Raw genomic sequence first — 17512 nt, 5'->3', positions numbered from 1 at the left:
AGTATGAAACTGCCCGATATGCTGAAGAGTAAAACGATGGATTTCCTTTGGTTCTCCATCTCCGGGGCCTTGTCATTATCTCCAATGCTGTGGCCCCGGAGCTCCCTGCGGATTCTACCAGATATTAAAATGTACCTGGCGGTCAGTGAATTCACCAGCAATAACAAAAAGAACGGGAGACAAGGTGTAAGGGTGAACATCAACAATTCAAATGACGCCCATGAGGGTAAATGTAAGAATGTCCATGTCCAGATACACCCCCGGGTTACGTTGTCGATGATATGTGCTGGGTCCAATGTAAAATACCATGGGATGTTTATTAAACAGCTCAGCACACTCACCATCCCGATCACAACAGATGCCGTTCTCTCAGTGCAATATTTTGCTCTCAGTGTCTGGCAACAGATGGCCACAAACCGATCAAAGGTGAACCCCATGGTGAACCAGACAGAGATCACAGTGGCTGCATATGCCAGGACATAGTTAAGGGAGCACACGGGGGTGATGGTCATTTCACCCATGATCCTTACTATGAAGTCAGTGATGACGACCAGGAGGTCGGCCGCTGCCATTCCCACCAGGTAGTGAGTGACACATTTGGAGAGACTGCACTTCCCTCGGGACAGGATCACAATCGCCACCAAGTTCACTGGAAGAGAGAAAATCAGAAATAATGTTTCCCTGAGACCAGCATCAATAACTGCTGAAATAATTCCCACTGACACTGAGAATGGAGTTTTTGGAAGAGAAGTGGGAATACAATCATTCATCCTGGGAAGATGAGGACAAACAAACCGTCATTCCGGTTTGTTTGTCCTCATCTTCACCCAGGTTCGATCCCCTCCTCGGGTGCTGACTGGGTGGAGTTTCCACCTGCTCCACAAGACTGATTCACTTTCTCGCAGGGCTGCGGTTTCCTGCAGCATCCCAAAGACGGTTCAGTGTGTTAACAGGCTGCTGTAAATTCCCCCACAGTGCAGGGTGATGGCAAGAGGACCACCACGGAGGGGTGGGAATGTGAGGGGGAATAAGCTGCAACACTGAGATAAATGAGAAGGGTAAGTGGCTGATGGGATTCTGCTTTTTGGAGTCAATGGATTGAATGGTCTGCTTCTACACTGTAATAAATGCCACAAATAAAATGTCGTTATTAGAGAACAGACAGCTGGGGGCAAAGAACGAAATGCTCGAATCAGCAAACCAAGTTTGTGGAGGGCAGGAACCGTAACTGAGGCAATAACTGTGCCGACAACCGGTTCCCTGTGCGGTTCCATTTGAAATCCCTTCAATGGTTTGAAGAATTTCACAAGACTGTTCACAGGACATTCACACTTCCCCAACCCAACTGCGACATCAAACTACACAGTTTCAAATGGACTTTCTCATGGCCAGTCCAACTGCACTTTCAGGGACTCTTCAAACTCTTCACCGCACTGATCAGCTGCTCTTGGGACCAGCAGTGAATCAGGACACCAAACCCAGTGCTGGTGCCCTTTGCTCAGGAGATGAGCGTCATCATATGTCACCGATTGCATTAAGGGCTGAGGGTCAGATGGAGGAAAGAGCACAACATATCCCACTGCTGTGCTTCATGACAATACAAACTGACAGATATAGTGAAGAGAAAAAAGATACATTTCCTACTGCCCCACATTTCGGGTGTTTGACTCTGTTCTGAAAAGAGAGAATGAGAGTCGGCTACGGACTCACAGGTCAGAAGCAACCATGATGAAGCTACAATTGTTGAGGGTACTGGAGCTGTAAAGAGACATGACAGACAGGGCAGAGCACAATCACAGGGAAAGCTGCAATAAGGAAACCCACCCAGGGCAGTGCGGAAGATCAACTGCAGGGGGGCCAGGGCAGGCAAAATGTGCAGTAGTGACCGGGCAGGGTGAAGGTGTAATGGGGACAGGGGAGGGTGACTTTGTAGTTGGTTCTGAGCAGAGTGACGGTGCAGTGGGGACGGGGCCGGGTGAAGGTGCAGTGGGGAGCGGGCAGGATGAAGGTGCAGTGGGGAGCGGGCAGGATGAAGGTGCTTTGATGACCTGGCTGGGAGAAGGTGCAGTGGGGACCGGGCTGGGTGTGGGTGCAGTGGGGACCGGGCTGGGTGTGGGTGCAGTGGGGACCGGGCAGTGTGAATGTGTAGTAGGGACCGGGCAGTGTAAAGGTGAAGTGGGGACCGAGCTGGGTGAAGGTACAGTGGGGAGGGGGCAGTGTGAAAGTACAGTGGGGATGGGGCAGTGTGAAGGTGACGTGGGGACTGGGCAGTGTGAAGGTGATGTGGGGAGTGGGCAGTTTGAAGGTGCAGTGGGGAGCGGGCAAGATGAAGGTGCATTGACGACCTGGCTGGAAGAAGGTGCAGTGGGGACCAGGCTGGGTTAAGGTGCCATGGGAAATGGGCAAGGTGAAGGTGGCATGGGGACTGGGCAGGGTGAAGTTGCCGTGGGGACTGGGCAGTGTGATAGTGTCATGGGGACTGGGCAGGCTGATGGTGAATTGGGGACCAGGCACGGTAAAGGTGCAGTGCGGACTGGGCAGGGTGAAGGTGCAGTGGGGACAGGGCTTGGTGAAGTTGCAGTGGGAACTTGGCAGGATGAAGGATCAGTGGGGATGGTCAGTGTTAAGGTGCATTAGGGACAGGGGAGTGTTCTGCCGGCCAGACATGCCGTGGCGGTCCGTCTTGCTGGCAGGCGGCGGGGGGGTGGCGGGTCCCTGGTGGAGAGCTCGCTACGCGGGAGTCCTCCCACTGTACATTGGGGACCTGTGGTGGAGGGTGTTGCACCGGGCTGTACCGTGCAACCCTGAGCCAGTTCACTGACACCCCGGCTGCCTGTCACTTCTGCTGCCTTGAGGAGACAGTGTACCACACGTACGCAGAGTGCGAGAGGTTGCAGCCCCTCTTTGAGTACCTGCGGGGGCTGCTGCTTAAGTTCTGGTTACACTTCAGCCCGGCGCTATTGGTTTATGGGCACCCGGTGCGGAGCGGAGAGGGGCATGCGGAGGATCTCCTGGTGGGTCTCCTGCTGGGCCTGGCCAAGCTGGCCATCCACGGGACGCGACGGCGGGCGGCCAAGGGTTCCGGCCGGTTGGCCTGCCTGCCCGTCTTCCGCGCTTATGTGCACATGCGGGTGTCGTTGGAACGGGAGCACGCGGTCTCCTCGGGCACTCTGGCCGAGTTCCGCCCTTGGTGGGCCCCTCAGCAGATCGCGTGTGTTGTGGATGAGACCGATGCGATTTTGGTATGAAGTGTTGTGTGTTGCGGTTGCGGGCGTAGTGTTGCGCGGGTATTGGTTTTGGTCGGGATGTTTCTTCCTGTACTAGGTGTAGTGTATTTGCTGTTGGCTGTTTTTTTGTAGTGTTTTTACCGAATAAATGTTTTGTAAAATAAAAAGGGACAGAGGAGTGTGAAGTTGCAGTGGGGACCGAGAAGGTTGACAGCGCAGTGGGGCCAGGGCATAGAACATAGAACAATTACATCACAATTCAGGCCCTTTGGCCCACACAGCTGTGCCAAAAATGTCCCTACCCTAGAAATTAGTAGGCTTACCCATAGCCCTCTATTTTACTCAGCTCCATATACTGATCTAACAGTCTCTTGAAAGACCCTTCCGTATCAGCCTACCCCACCATTTCCGGCAGCCTATTCCATGCACTCACCACTCTCTGAGTAAAAAACTCATGTTGAAAGTGCATTGGGGAACGGGCTGCTGAAGGTTCAGTGGGGACTGGGCTGCGTGAAAGTGCGGTGGTGACAGGGCAGGGTGAATGGGCAGTGGGAATCAGGCAGCGTGAAGCTGCAGTGGGAACGGGGCAGTGTGAATGTGCTTTGGTGTCTGGGCAGGGTGAATGTGCAGTGGGGACAGGGCAGGGTGATATTACGTTAGGGACCGGGCAGGGAGAATGTGCAGAGGGACTCAGCAGGGTCAAGGTTCAGTGGGGACGGGGCAGTGTGAAGGTGCAGTGGGGACGGGGCAGTGTGAAGGTGCATTGATGACCAGGCTGGGAGAATGTGCAGTGGGGACTGGGCAGGGTGGAGGTGCATTTGGGACGGTGCACAGTGAAGTTGCCATGGGGACCGGGCGGGGTGAAGGTGCCGTGGGGACCAGGTGGGGTGATGTTGAAGTGTGGACTGGGCAGGGTAAATGTGCAGTGGGTTTCAGGAAGGGTGAAGGGGTAGTGTGGACTGGGAAGCATGTAGGTTCTGTGGCGGCTGGGCCGGGTGAAGATACAGTGGGAACTGGGCAGGGTGAAGGTGCTGTGGGGACCGGGCAGGGTGAATGTTCAGTGGGAACTCAGCAGGGTGAAGGTGCAGTGGTGACCGGGCAGGGTGAATGGGCAGTGGGGCTGGGCAGGGTTAAGGACCAGTACGACTGAGCAGGGTGATTTTGCATTGGGGACCGGGCAGAGTGAAGGTGCAGTGTGGATCGGGCAGGGTGAAGGTGCAGTGGGGACCGGGCAGGGTGAATGCGCAATGGGGACCGGACAGGGAGATGGTGAAGTGGGGTCTGCACAGGGTGAATGTGCAGTGGGGACAGGGCAGCGTGAAGGTGCAGTGGAGACCGGGAAGGGTGAATGTGCAGTGGGGACAGGGCAGCGTGAAGGTGTTGTGGGGACTGGGCAGGGAGAAGGGAAAGTGGGGTCCGCGCTTGGCGAATGTGCAGTTGGGACATGGCAGGGTGAAGTTGCAGTGGGGCTGTGCAGGGTGAAGGTGCAGTGTGGTCCGGGCAGTGTAAATGTGCAGTGGGGACTGGGCAGCGTGAAGGTGCAGTGGGGAGTGGGTATGGTGATGTTGCAGTGGGGACCTGGATGGTGAAGTTTCAGTGGGCAGTGGGCATCGTGATATTACAGTTGAGACCCTGCAGGATGAAGGTACACTGGGGACCGGGCAGGGTGAACGTCCAGTGGTGACAGTGCAGGGTGAACAGGCAGTGGGGACCGGGCTGGGTGAAGGTGCCGTCAGGACCAGGAAGGGGGCAGGTGCAGTGGGGATCAAGAAGGGTGAAGGTGCAGTGGGAACTGGGCAGGGTGAATCTGCAGTGGGAAACGAGTACAATGAAGGTACAGTGGAGACTGGACAGGGTGGTTCAGTGGGGACCGGGCAGGGTTAAGGTGCAGTGGTGACAGTGCAGGGTGAACAGGCAGTGGGGACCGGGCTGGGTGAATGTGCCGTCTGGACGGGGCTGGGTGAAGGAGCAGTGGGGACCGGGCAGAGTGACGGTGCAGTGGGGACAGTGCAGGGTGAAGGTGCCGTAGGGACTGGGCAGTGGGAAGGAGCAGTGGGACCAGAAAGGCGGCAGGTGCAGTGGGGACCGGGCAGGGTGAAGGTGCAGTGGGGACGGGCAGGGTGAAGGTGCAGTGGGGACCGGGCAGGGTGAACGACCATGGAACAAGGCAGTGAGAATATTCAGTTAAGTATTAGCAGAGTGAAGCTGAACAGTGGACGGAGCAGGGAGACAGCGCTGTGTGGTCTGCACATGTTGACGGTGCATTTGGATGCGGGCAGGTTGAACATCCAGTGCAAGCCTACAGTGTGAAGCAGCAGTAGTTCTGGGCAAAGTGGTGATGCAGGTGGGACTGAAGGTGAGTGTGAATGACATTTCCCTCCCTTCTCTCTTATCTCTCTGCAAATTCCTCCTGACTGTGCACTGTCTGTCAAGGTAAATGTCATATTACTCCTGTAGCTCAGCCAACAATTGTTACCAGCAACTCAATGGAGTGTTTCCACACATCCTGTTCCAACGAAAACGTCTGTTCTCTCTAGTCATTCCTCATCACTCCCACTTCCATGCAGAATAACAGGCGGGTGCACCTCCTCTGCCCTCCCTCCAGTGAAATCGTATCATTGCTGTCATGTGGAGACCACAACTCTCCGTGATGCTCAAACTGTGACCAAACTGGTGTGGTAACCACTTCAAACATTGTATCTCCGCTCTGCTGTGAGAAAGAAAAGTGCCCGTATGCATTTTACACACTTGACTGACCTTCCCCCTCCTTTGTAAACCTGTGGACACAGAATCCACAATAGTTCTGATCAACAGACCGCAACCAGTGAGGATAGGCAGCAGGACCTCCAGCACGATTACTCTCAACACTGGTGCCCCACAAGGCTGCGTCCTCAGCCCTCTACTCTACACCCTATACACTCATGACTGCGTGGCCAGATTCTGCTCTAACTCCATCTACAAGTTTGCCGATGATACCAACATCGTGGGCCGTATCTCAAATAACGATGTCCGAGTACAGGAAGGAGATAGAGAGCTCAGTGTCATGGTGCCATGGCAACAAACTTTCCCTCAAGATTCAGCCAAACAAAGGAGCTGGTCAGTGACTTCAGGAAAGTGTGCATTATACATGCACCTGTCTTTATCAATAGTGCTGAGGTCGAGAGGGTTGAAAGCTTCAAGGTCCCAGCAGCGAACATCACCAATAGCCTGTCCTGGTCCAACCACGTGGACGCCATGGCCAAGAAAGTTCACCAGCACCTCTACTTCCTCAGGAGGCTAAAGAAATTTTGCATGTCCCCTTTGGCACTCACCAACTTTTATCGATGCACCAAAGAAAGAATCCTATCTGGCTTGGTATGGCAACTGCTCTGCCCAGGACTGCAAGAAACTGCAGAGAGTTGTGGACACAACCCAGTGTGTCACAGAAACTGGCCTCCCCTCCATGGATTCTGTCTACCTCTATCTTTGTCTTGGTGAAGCAGCCGGCATAATCAAAGACCCCACACACCTGGGTCATGCTCTCTTCTCTCCTCTCCCATCCCATAGAAGATACAGCAGGCTCAAGGACAGCTTCTATCCCACAGTGATAAGACTGTTGCATGGTTCCCTTATATGATGAGATGGACTCTTGTCCTCACAATCTACCTTGTTGTGAGCTTGCACCATATTGTTTACCTGCAATGCACTTCCCTGTAGCTGTGGCACTTTACTCTGTGCTCTGCTATTGCTGTTACCTGTACTAACTAACTACACACTGTCCTAACTCAATATATCTGCACCGTGTAATGAATTGATCTGTACAAACAGGATGCAATACAAGTTTTTCACTGTAACTCGATACAAGTGACAATAATAAACCAATACCTATCCAGTTGATTTACGTTTAAGTAGGACATAGTGATGGACTCAGACTTTTGCCTCATGTACACGTCAGTTCATCCTGGATTCTGCAATTCATCCACACACATTATGTAACTTCCAGCAGTGAAGTAGCCACCAACTTACATTCCTTTGAGTGGTTTGTGGAAATGCTGCACACATAGAAATGCAGGTCAGACTGTACAATGTTATCTCAGACTTTGATACAGCAACTTCCCAGCTGCATCAAAGACACATCCCAATTTACACAGATTGTTAACTCCCTGTCCATGAACCCTGATGCCACCCTCTTTACCATGGACATTGGAAGCTTGTACACAAACATAGAAACAGACAGGGACTTGAAGGCTGTCAAAAATATCTAAGGAATAAACACTGACACCGACAGACCAGATGAAGCTTTGGTCAAACTAACTTACTGGGTCCTGACAAGGAATGACTTTGAATTCAATGACGAATGCCACTTACAAGTCAAAGAGACAACAATGGGGAAGACCTATGCTCCAGTTTATGTCAACAGATCTCTGGCAGTCTGGGAAGAGATGGTCTTCCAGAAGTGACCCAGGTGACCAATGTGTCATTACAGTTACCTAGATGACATTTGGGGAGTGCGGACACATTCAAAAATGGATTCAGAGGTAGGCATTCAAATCTTTGACAACCAGCACCCAAGGTCAAAGCCATAGCAACCAAAGAGAAAGCTGACTTTCTGGACACCACCATTGTTAAATTGGCATCAGAAAATGAGGGCCACAAATTTACCATCAAACAATTTTTGAAAACAACTGAAACCCACACCCTGTTGCACACTGCAAGTCACCATCCAGAACACACGTTTAGAGGCAGAGTAAATCACAACAGATTCATTTTCATCACATTTGCATCAAGTGGGAGGACTTCGAACAATCAACTTCATCACATCATTCGAACTTCACAACATCAGCGTGGACTTCACAACATGAGCAACACATCACACAGACAAAGGAGCTCAACTCTCCGTTCAACGGCAACGTCATCTCACCCAGTTCCACACATCCCCTGTGTCCCACCCATTGCCCCCACTTCCTCTGACACCCACACTAACCTGCTTTCTCCCCTTTCTCAGCCCTGATTAAGCAACTTTGACCTGAATCCTTCACTGTTGCTCATTCCACAGGTGCCTCCTGACCTGCTGAGCTTTGCCAGCAGTTCAGGGTTTTATTACAGACCAGTGGGGATTTATCCCGGGATGTGGAAATATTCCACACTGCCTGTGAATAAAGAAAGTGGATGAAAGTGAAACTCGAGCATGTCCAGGGCTGCCGAGCGACAGCGCCAGTCTCACACCAGGGCGGGAGCAGTAACGGCTGATCTCCAGTCCCTGAAAGAGAAAGGAAGTCAGTGAGAGCAGGTTAGTGTCCCTCAGTGCTGGAACAGCTGGGAGACCCAGGGACACCCATCCTGGGTTATTTCAGGGGGTATTTCACAGACTGGGACCATCAGTGTGTTCCCCCTCTCTGCCCACACAGCCAGAATGTACACTGTAAACTCACACCGTCACTGCTGACCAGACACTGGCGGCTGGTTCACACATCACACTGCAACACCTTCAGCAGTCAAAGTACAACATGGCAACTCTACCTGAGAACACAGCTTGAATGAAGGCACCGGGTTAAATTAAAAGCAACAGCAGGATTGAGCAGATCTCACCCACAGAATTATACAGCAGTGTAACAGGCCATTAATGTGGCCCAGGTCCATCACCAGCACCTACAGAGTTAACAGAAATGAACAGGGTGAGGACCTGTGTGGAACTACGCACCAGGAACACCGACAGCTGCCATAACTGGATAGTAAATGGCCAGGACTTGTTCAAGTATCCGGGCTCCCATGTTCGCAGAGAAGTGGTGATTCCCCTGTTGATGCAATATGCCAGGCCCTCTGCCAAACCAGTGCTGAGACGTTCACGGCAGCTCTTGTTATACAGGAGGGAACTCTCCAGCGGGACCAGTCTCCTGATCATTCACGTTAGTTACACTCACTGAACAACCAGGTTACATCAGCTGCTCCCAGAATAGCGCTGCTGTGGGAATTCCAGACTTAAAGTGACATGCCAAAGATCAGAATGTAATCTTTGGCAGAGAGCACCGGGTAAAGTGTACAGGGGCTGTGCCACATAGGGAAGGGATCACTGAGGATCCCGGGGCTTCACTATTTGGGGCCAATACTGTTTCTGACTGTGTCCTGCTCTGGCTACACCGGGCTCTGAGACCTGCAGTGACTGAGACTGAATGAACCCATTCCAGTGCTGCAACTGTGGGAATGTGTAACCAGGGGACGGAGGTAGGAACAAAGTTGAAGGTCAAATGAGGACAGTGTTGATAAATCCCATATCACTTGATTAACTTCCCACAGTGAGGGAAGGACGGCTGCCGCCCTTCCCTTGCCTGGTCCCTGTGTGACTCCAGTCCCACCAATGTGGTTGTCCCTGCAGTACCCGTGCCAGGCCACTGGTTGTACCGAGACCCGAGGGGGGAAGGTGGCCACGTTCACAAGGCTGTCGGGAATGTCAGACACAGGGCTGTCTGAGGACAATGCGTGTGGGTGAGGGTCTCGGGGGAGGTCTGTGTGGACGGCTCCTGGTCTCGCCAGTGTGAAAGGTGTTTAACCTGGTGCACTGAGCCCTGGGAATCAGTGAGGTGGACCAGAGAGTGACAGGACTGTGTGTGCCGTTGACCAGTGCTGCTCTGAGCCCTGAATGAACCCCTAGAGGTCCCATCAGATTTATAAATTCATCCATTCATAAAAGTGTACAGGATGGAAACAAGCCCTTCGGCACAACTTGTCCATGCTGACCAAGGTGGCCATGTGCACCAATTCCATTTCCCTGCGTTTGGTCCATATTCCCTGAAAACGTTCATCTCCCTGTCCCTGTCCATGTGTTTGCTTTAACTGTGTCATTGTATCTGCCTCTGCCACCTCCTCTGGCAGCTCGTTTCATTTACCCATTGACCCACCAATCTCTGTGTGGAACCCTCACCCCTCAGACTCCCTGTGAATATTTCCCCTCTTCCCTTCACTCTGTGCCCTCTACGTTTAGACTCCCCCACTCTGGCGAGAAGACAGTGACTCTGCCCCTCATAATTTTACAAACCTCTGTAAGGTCAACCTCAGCCACTTTCACTCCAGGGAAACAGTCCCAGCCGATCCAATCCCCCAAACCCTCCAATCCAGACAATGTCCTTGTGAAGCTTTCCTGCACCCTCCCCATTTTAATCACATGCTTCCTACAGCATCGGACTGGAACTTCACACAACACCTCACACCAACACCTTGCAGAACTGGAACATGAGGTCCCACCTCCAGCACTGACGGCCTCTGTCGATGAAGGCAAGCATGTCATGTGCCTTCTTCAAACCCCTGCCTATCTATGTTGCCACCTGCAGGGAACTATGTACCTGTACATCTCGGTCTCTCTGTTCAACAACAGCAGCCGGGGCACTGCCATTCACCATGGATGTCCCGGCATGCTTTAAATCCCCAAAGAATGCATCACTTCCCACGTGTCTGAGTTAAATTCCACCTGCCATTCCTTTGCCCACTTTACCAGTTGATCAGTGTCCTGTTGTAACTTCAGACGATATTCCTCACTGTCCACGACACCACCAATTGTGGAGTCATCTGTGAACTTACTGATCACACCCCCAACATTCTGCTCCAAACATGAATATAGATGACAAACAACAGGGGAGCCGCACCCATCCCTGCCGCACATCACTGGCCACAGGCCTCCAATCTGAAACACAACCATCCCCTCCCACCACTGCCTCCTTCCACCAAGTCAGTGCTGTATCCATTCAGTAGCTCACCCTCTGTCCCATGTGATCTCACCTTCCAGACCAGCCTACCAGGAAGGACGTGTTCAGGGCCTTGCCAAAAGCCATGTGGACAACTTTTACCAGCCTGTCCTCATCAAACTTCTTCGTCACCACTGCAAACAAAACTCAGTCGAATTTGTGAGACATCATTTCCCACGGACAAAGCAATGCTTAACTGTCCCTGACCAGTCCCTGCCTTTCCAAATGCTGGAAGATCCTGTCCCTCAGAATCCCCTCCAGTAACATTCCCACCACTGATGTGAGGCTCACCACCCTGTAGTTCTCTGGCTTGTCCTTGCAGCCTTCTTCAATAAAGCACAGCATTATCCACCCTCCTGTCTTCCAGTACTTCACTGATGGTTAAAGATGATACAACATTCTCTGCCAGAGCACCAGCAATGTCCTCACCTACTTGCCACAACATCCTCATATAGAGACACCAGGGTTTCTCCAGGTCATCTGAACCTTCACTTTCATTTTGTCAGTGTGTTTCAGGCTATCACTGTCCCCTTCAATCTCCTCACCAACTCCCATGTCTTTCTCTGCAGTAAATAAAGATGTCCAGTGTCCATGTAAAAACTCACTCATGTCCTGTGGCTCCACATATAGACAACAACACCAGTGCCTACAGGGACCTATTCCCTCCCATGTTGCCCATTTGCTATGAATATACTCACAGAATCCTTCAGGACTCCCCGTTACATTATTGGCCAGGGATGTCTCATGTCCTCTCTTTGCTTTTATAACTTCCCTTTTAAGGATACTCCTACATTTCTTATCCTCCTCCAGGGATGTACTTCATCTGGGCGTCTAAACCTGACGTGTGCCTACTTGTGTTTGCTGACCAGATCCTCAACATCCATCATGAATCTAATTCCCTTCCCTCACCCTGCCAGCCATGCCGTTCACTCTAACAGGAAGACTTTGGCACTGAGTTTCCTCTCCCACCTTTAAAGACTCCCACTTGCTGGAAATCCTTTGACCTGTTAACAGACTCTCCCAATCAACCTTGCAAGTTTCTGTCTCATGACATCAATTTTTGCCTCTCCCAAATTTTAATTCATGGACTAGCCCTATCTTTTCCCATTGCTATTTAAAATATAATGGGATTATGGTAACTGGCCCCACAGTGCACCCCCACTGACACGTCAGTCACTGCCCAGCTTTATGTCCCAGGAGGAGGTTGTGTGTTGCCCCTCTATGGGAGGAACAACTTCACATTGCTTAAAAATCCTTCCCTGGACCAATTCAACATATGTTGCCCCATCTCATCCCTTCACACTGCAGCCGTCCCACTCAGTATTAGGGAAGTTTATAATCACCGACGTAAACCTGTTCATTTCCCTCCACAGATGCTGCCTGACCTGCTGAGTTCCTCCAGCACGTTTTGTGTATTACTGTCACTGCCTATTATTCCGACAGCTATCTGCGATAACCCTGCACATCCCTACTCAAGATCCTGCTGGCTATTGGCAGGAGGAGGGGGTGGAGGTGGGCAGGGAGTGGATATCTCATCATCCCATCAAAGTGAGCACACTATTCTGATTTCTATGTTCGACGCATTTTGCTTCGCTGGACTTTCTGGATTATCCTTTCCAAGGACCGCTGTGATGTTCTCCTGATCAAAACTGCAACTTCCCTCCACCTCTCTCATACCCCAAGCATCCCGGCACATTGAGCTGCCTGCCCCGCCCTGTAACAGCGATAACACAATAATCCCATGTGCCTACACATGCCCTGGGTTCACTTGCCCGACCCGTCATTAACATCAACACAGTTTAGGCCATCAGACCCTCCTCACTCCCTGCCTTGCCCCTGCCTGTCCTGTCCCTTTGTCTCGCTCACTGCAACCTCCAGATTTACTTCATCCTTCCCATCTGCTACATTCACACTTTGGATCCCATCCCCGGACAAGACCAGTTGAAACCCTGATGAGCAGCACCAGCAAATCCCTCTGCCAGATGATTGATCCCCCTCCAGTTCTGGTGCAGCCCATCCCTCTTGTACAGGTCACCTCTGCCCCAGGAGAGATCCCAATGGTCCAAGAAGCTGACCCCTTCCCTCCTGCAACAGCTCGTCAGCCACACACTCACCTGCCCCTGTGCTCCTGTTCCTCCCCTCACCAGCAGGTGGCACCGGCAGTGATCCAGAGATTACAGCTCTTCAGCTCCTGCTTCTGAACCTTATGCCGAGCTCCCCATATTCACTCTGCAGGACCCCATCCCTTTTCCTCCCCGTGTTGTTGGCCCCAATGTGCACAACGACCTCTGGCTGCTCACCCTCCCCCTTGAGAATGTTCTGGAACCACTGGGGGACGTCCTTGACCTTGGCACCCAGGGGACAACTCACCATCCTGGAGCCTCATTCCCGGCCACAGAGTCTCCTGTCTGTCCCCCTCACTGTGGGGTCTCCTATCACTACAGCTCCCCTTGCCTCCACCCTCCCCTGCTGTACACCAGAAACAGTCATTGTGCCACAGGCCTGGCTGCTGTTGCTCTCCTCTGAAAGGCAGTTCCCCCCAGCAGGTTGTCCTTCCAGTGCCCACTGAATGGGGGAATGGGTAAGGAGTCACATTCCTGGAAGCCCTCAGTGTTGTCCAGGCATCAGGAAGTATCCGAGATTGTGGCCCAAAGTGCCCCCGTTCTGCCTCAGCCCATGGCTGCCCTCCACAGTGATGGGACACGGGTTACATTTCCATGTTGAACAACACTTGGGGGAAGCACTGGGTGGAGCACGGACACCAGGTGCACTGTGGGGGGAGGATTTCACCCTCTATGCAGAGAGCTGGCAGTCTCACCAGTGACCGAGCCGGTCCACTACTGAAGGGTGTATCTGTCAGACCCGGCTCTAGAGCTGATGGAACAACTAACGTGGGGGTGTGGGAGGTCACTGACTTGTCCTGCTCCTTGCACCACTGGTCACAGCTGCAGGTGTCCATGGTGACAGTGGTGGGGTGTCAACAGCCGAGACCTCGGTACCGCCCAACACTGGGACTATGGTGGGTCCTGTCACTGAGAACCGATACATCAGATGGATCAGTGACAGATCAGCAGCTCAGAACTGGAACTCTGTGATGCTCTGTGTGTGGAAGCAACAGCATCTGATCCCCCCACAATGGGCACTCATTGTACTGGAAGCAGAGACCAGTACACCTGGGGAATATAGTGCGGGAGACAGGTCAGTCTAATACTCCACACTGTACAGCAGGTACATCGACCAGGTAAAGTCCAACATTGCATCATCAGAAGACAGAGCAGTGGCGACCAAGCATAGGACCAAATGGACAATGATCAGTCCATCCCCAGCAGTGCACTTTGAGCAGACACAACAGGACATCCCCAGCAGTGCACGGAAAGCATCAATCTGGTACAGCACACAGTACCGAGTCAGGGTAGTACAACTGCCACACGGTCCTGTCAGAAAACAGGAAAATGGAACAGACAATGCTGTCTGGGAAGCACAGACAAAAAAGGAGATTGAGGGTTCAGCATTGGACAGCAAGGTTACAGAGCACTATACCCCCAGCATTGTACTGTAAGGGGACATACCAGTACACCCCAACACTGTAGTATGGAGGGACAGACGAGTACAGCACAAAAAAGGTACTGAATGGGGACAGACCAGGACACTCCAACACTGTATTGTAAGGCGACAGACCAGTACACATCACCACTGCACTGCAAGGGGAGACACCTGTACAAACAGAAAAGTATACTGCAAGGGGACAGACCAGTACACCCCCAACACTGTACAGCAAGGGGACAGAGCAAAAAATTCAACACTACTGTAAGGGGACAGACCTGTAAACCCCAGCACTGCACTGTGAGAGGACAGACCTGTACAAACAAAAAAGTATACTGTAAGGGGACAGACCAGTACACCCCCAACATTCTATGTAAGGGGCCAGAACAGTACACCCCCAACACTGTATGTAAGGGGCCAGAACAGAACACCCCCAAAACTGTACTGTAAGGGGACAGATCAGTACACCCCCAACCCTGTACTGTAAGGGGACAGACCAGTACACCCCCAACTCTGTACTGTAATGGGACAGACCAGTACACCCCCAACTCTGTACTGTAAGGGGACAGACCAGTACACACCCAACAGTGTACTGTAAGGGGACAGACCAGTACACCCCAATACTGTACTATAAGGGGACAGACCACTATATCCACAAAAGTGTACTGTAAGGGGACAGACCAGTACACCCCAACACTGTACTGTAAAGGGACAGACCAGTAAACTTCCAACAGTGTACTGCAAGGGGACAGTCCACTACACCCCCAACACTGTACTGTAAAGGGACAGACCAGTACATCCTCAACACTGCATGTAAGGGCACAGACAAGGACATCTGAAGCTGTACTGAAAGGGGACTGACCAGTACACGTGCAACACTGTATTATAAAGGGACAGACCAGTTCATCCCCAGAACTGTACTTTAAGGGGACAGACCAGCACATTTGCAAATCTCTACTGTATGGGAACAGACCAGTATTCCCCGACACTGGAGTGTGATGGTACAGACTATTACATCCCCAACACTGTGCTGTAATGTGACAGAACAGTACACCCCCAACACTGTACTGTAAGGGGACAAACCAGTTCACCCCAACACTGTACTGTAAGAGAACAGACCAGTCCATCTCCAAAACTGTACTGTAAGGGTTCGGACCAGTACTCCCCCAACACTGTACTGTAAGGGGACAGACCAATAAACCCCTAATACTGTACTTCCCCAACACTGCACAATTTGCAGAAAGACTAGTACAGGCTTGTGGTACTATACTGTAACATAACATAGCAATCAATACTCCTCGCTCCAAGGACCCAGATCAATCCACCCATAGTAACCCACTGCAAGGACATGATTCTCTCCTCACTGAGCACTTCACTGCAAGGACACTTGCCTCTTCCCCCGCAGTAACAAAGGACACAAAGGGGCCTAGTGTATTGTGTCCAATTTCACCACCAATGGTACAGTTTATAGACCACTGGTCAGGTGGGGGTCATCAGTTTATTCCTGCCGGTGGTGAAGTTGTGCTTGTTCACAGCTCCATGAGGCTCTTGTACATTCATACCCCTCTCCTGCCCCAGTGTCACAGTGATGTCAATGCCACATGTGGTTTACACTTTGTATCAAAAGCAGAGTTTGTAACACTATTTGCTTCAACAGAAGTAAAAGGAATGCCAACCTGGGTTTCTGCAGTTGTGGCATCAGTGAATGCATTTTTCAGTGTTGTTGTGCAGACCTTCAGGGAAGGGTGTTTGATGTTGTCTTTTGTTCCCAGAGAGATGCACACCACTGAAAAATAAATTGGAGTTAATTTTCATCAGATTAATATTTTTCAGCACTGTCAGAGACAGGCACAATTTCTGATGGAGCCAGTTACTGTGCACTGGGGCCTTAAACTGAACACTGGATTTAATATCAGAAATTTGACCACACACAATAAAAATTGTAGTGTTTTGTCGAATACTATCCACCTGAAGTAACTTACTGTTAGGGTGAAGCTGAATACACACATATCACTTCACTGTAAGGTCACAGTTGTGTACAGGCACAGTAACTCATGGCAAGAACAAGCTCGATACACCCACACTCACTCACTGTACAGGCACAGCTCTATAAGCCCACGGTACATGACTGTAAGGACGTATTTCCATTCACCCCCTGCAACTCCCTCTTAGGTCACAGCTCTGTACATCTACTGGAGGTCACTGTACCAACACATCTCTTTTCACACACAGTACTTCACTGCAATGAAACAGCTGTGTACACCTGCACAATAATATTGCAGGGACACAGGCCTTTTCACCCACAACACCTCAATGTGTAGACACAAATGGATACGCACACAGGACCTTGCTGAGCAGACAGAGAAGTATACACACAGTACTCATGGTAGGTACAAACACGCAGGGATTACCTCACTGTGCAAACACAGATGTACACAACTACAGTACCTCACTGTACGGACATGAATGTACGCACCCACAGTACCTCACACTACAGACACAGATCTACACATTCACAGCACCTCACTAAACAGACAGAGATGTGCACACACACTGTCCCTCACTGTTTGCTGCTTTTTCAATGTACAGCACCCTGCTGAAAAACACCATACAGAATGTACCTGACATCACCTCACTCTCAGTATATAGATTTATACACCAACCATAATTTATTGCATTGACACAGTTCCATCCACTCACTGTGCCTAATGATAAATATAAATCTCTTCACACACACACACAATCCCTCGGGAGAAGCCTGCTGGTCGTTAATGGAGTAACAACTATTTGCCATTGCTCCTACTTTATCTAGCTTTTTCAACCTGGTTTGAAATCCTTTTTCCAACTGTGATATTACTCCACTATCACTTCAAGGGGTGCCAAAGGAACTAAAACTACCAAGGAAGATGACCGTCCTGCATCTTTGGAATCTATTTTACAATTGCTTGGTAAGCATATAGATGATTATTCCAAACAATTTCAACAGCAATTTCAGCAGCTTAATTCCAAGTTGGACTCTATTCAAAA

General features: G+C 51.1%; 1 long non-coding RNA gene across 1 annotated transcript in view; it reads right to left on the bottom strand.

The window, feature by feature from the left end:
- Positions 1–203: 203 nt before the first annotated feature.
- Positions 204–17512, bottom strand: part of LOC127579507 (uncharacterized) — a 37778-nt gene continuing 20469 nt past the window's right edge. Inside the window, exons 4-5 of the long non-coding RNA XR_007957677.1 lie at positions 16162–16271; positions 204–649 (exon numbers count right to left, since the gene is read on the bottom strand). This is a non-coding gene — a long non-coding RNA (uncharacterized LOC127579507). The remainder of the gene's footprint in view (positions 650–16161; positions 16272–17512) is intronic.

This window comes from Pristis pectinata, chromosome 17, assembly GCF_009764475.1.
Source record: "Pristis pectinata isolate sPriPec2 chromosome 17, sPriPec2.1.pri, whole genome shotgun sequence".
NCBI classification, from domain to species: domain Eukaryota; kingdom Metazoa; phylum Chordata; class Chondrichthyes; order Rhinopristiformes; family Pristidae; genus Pristis; species Pristis pectinata.
This window is presented reverse-complemented; position numbering and strand designations above follow the sequence as displayed.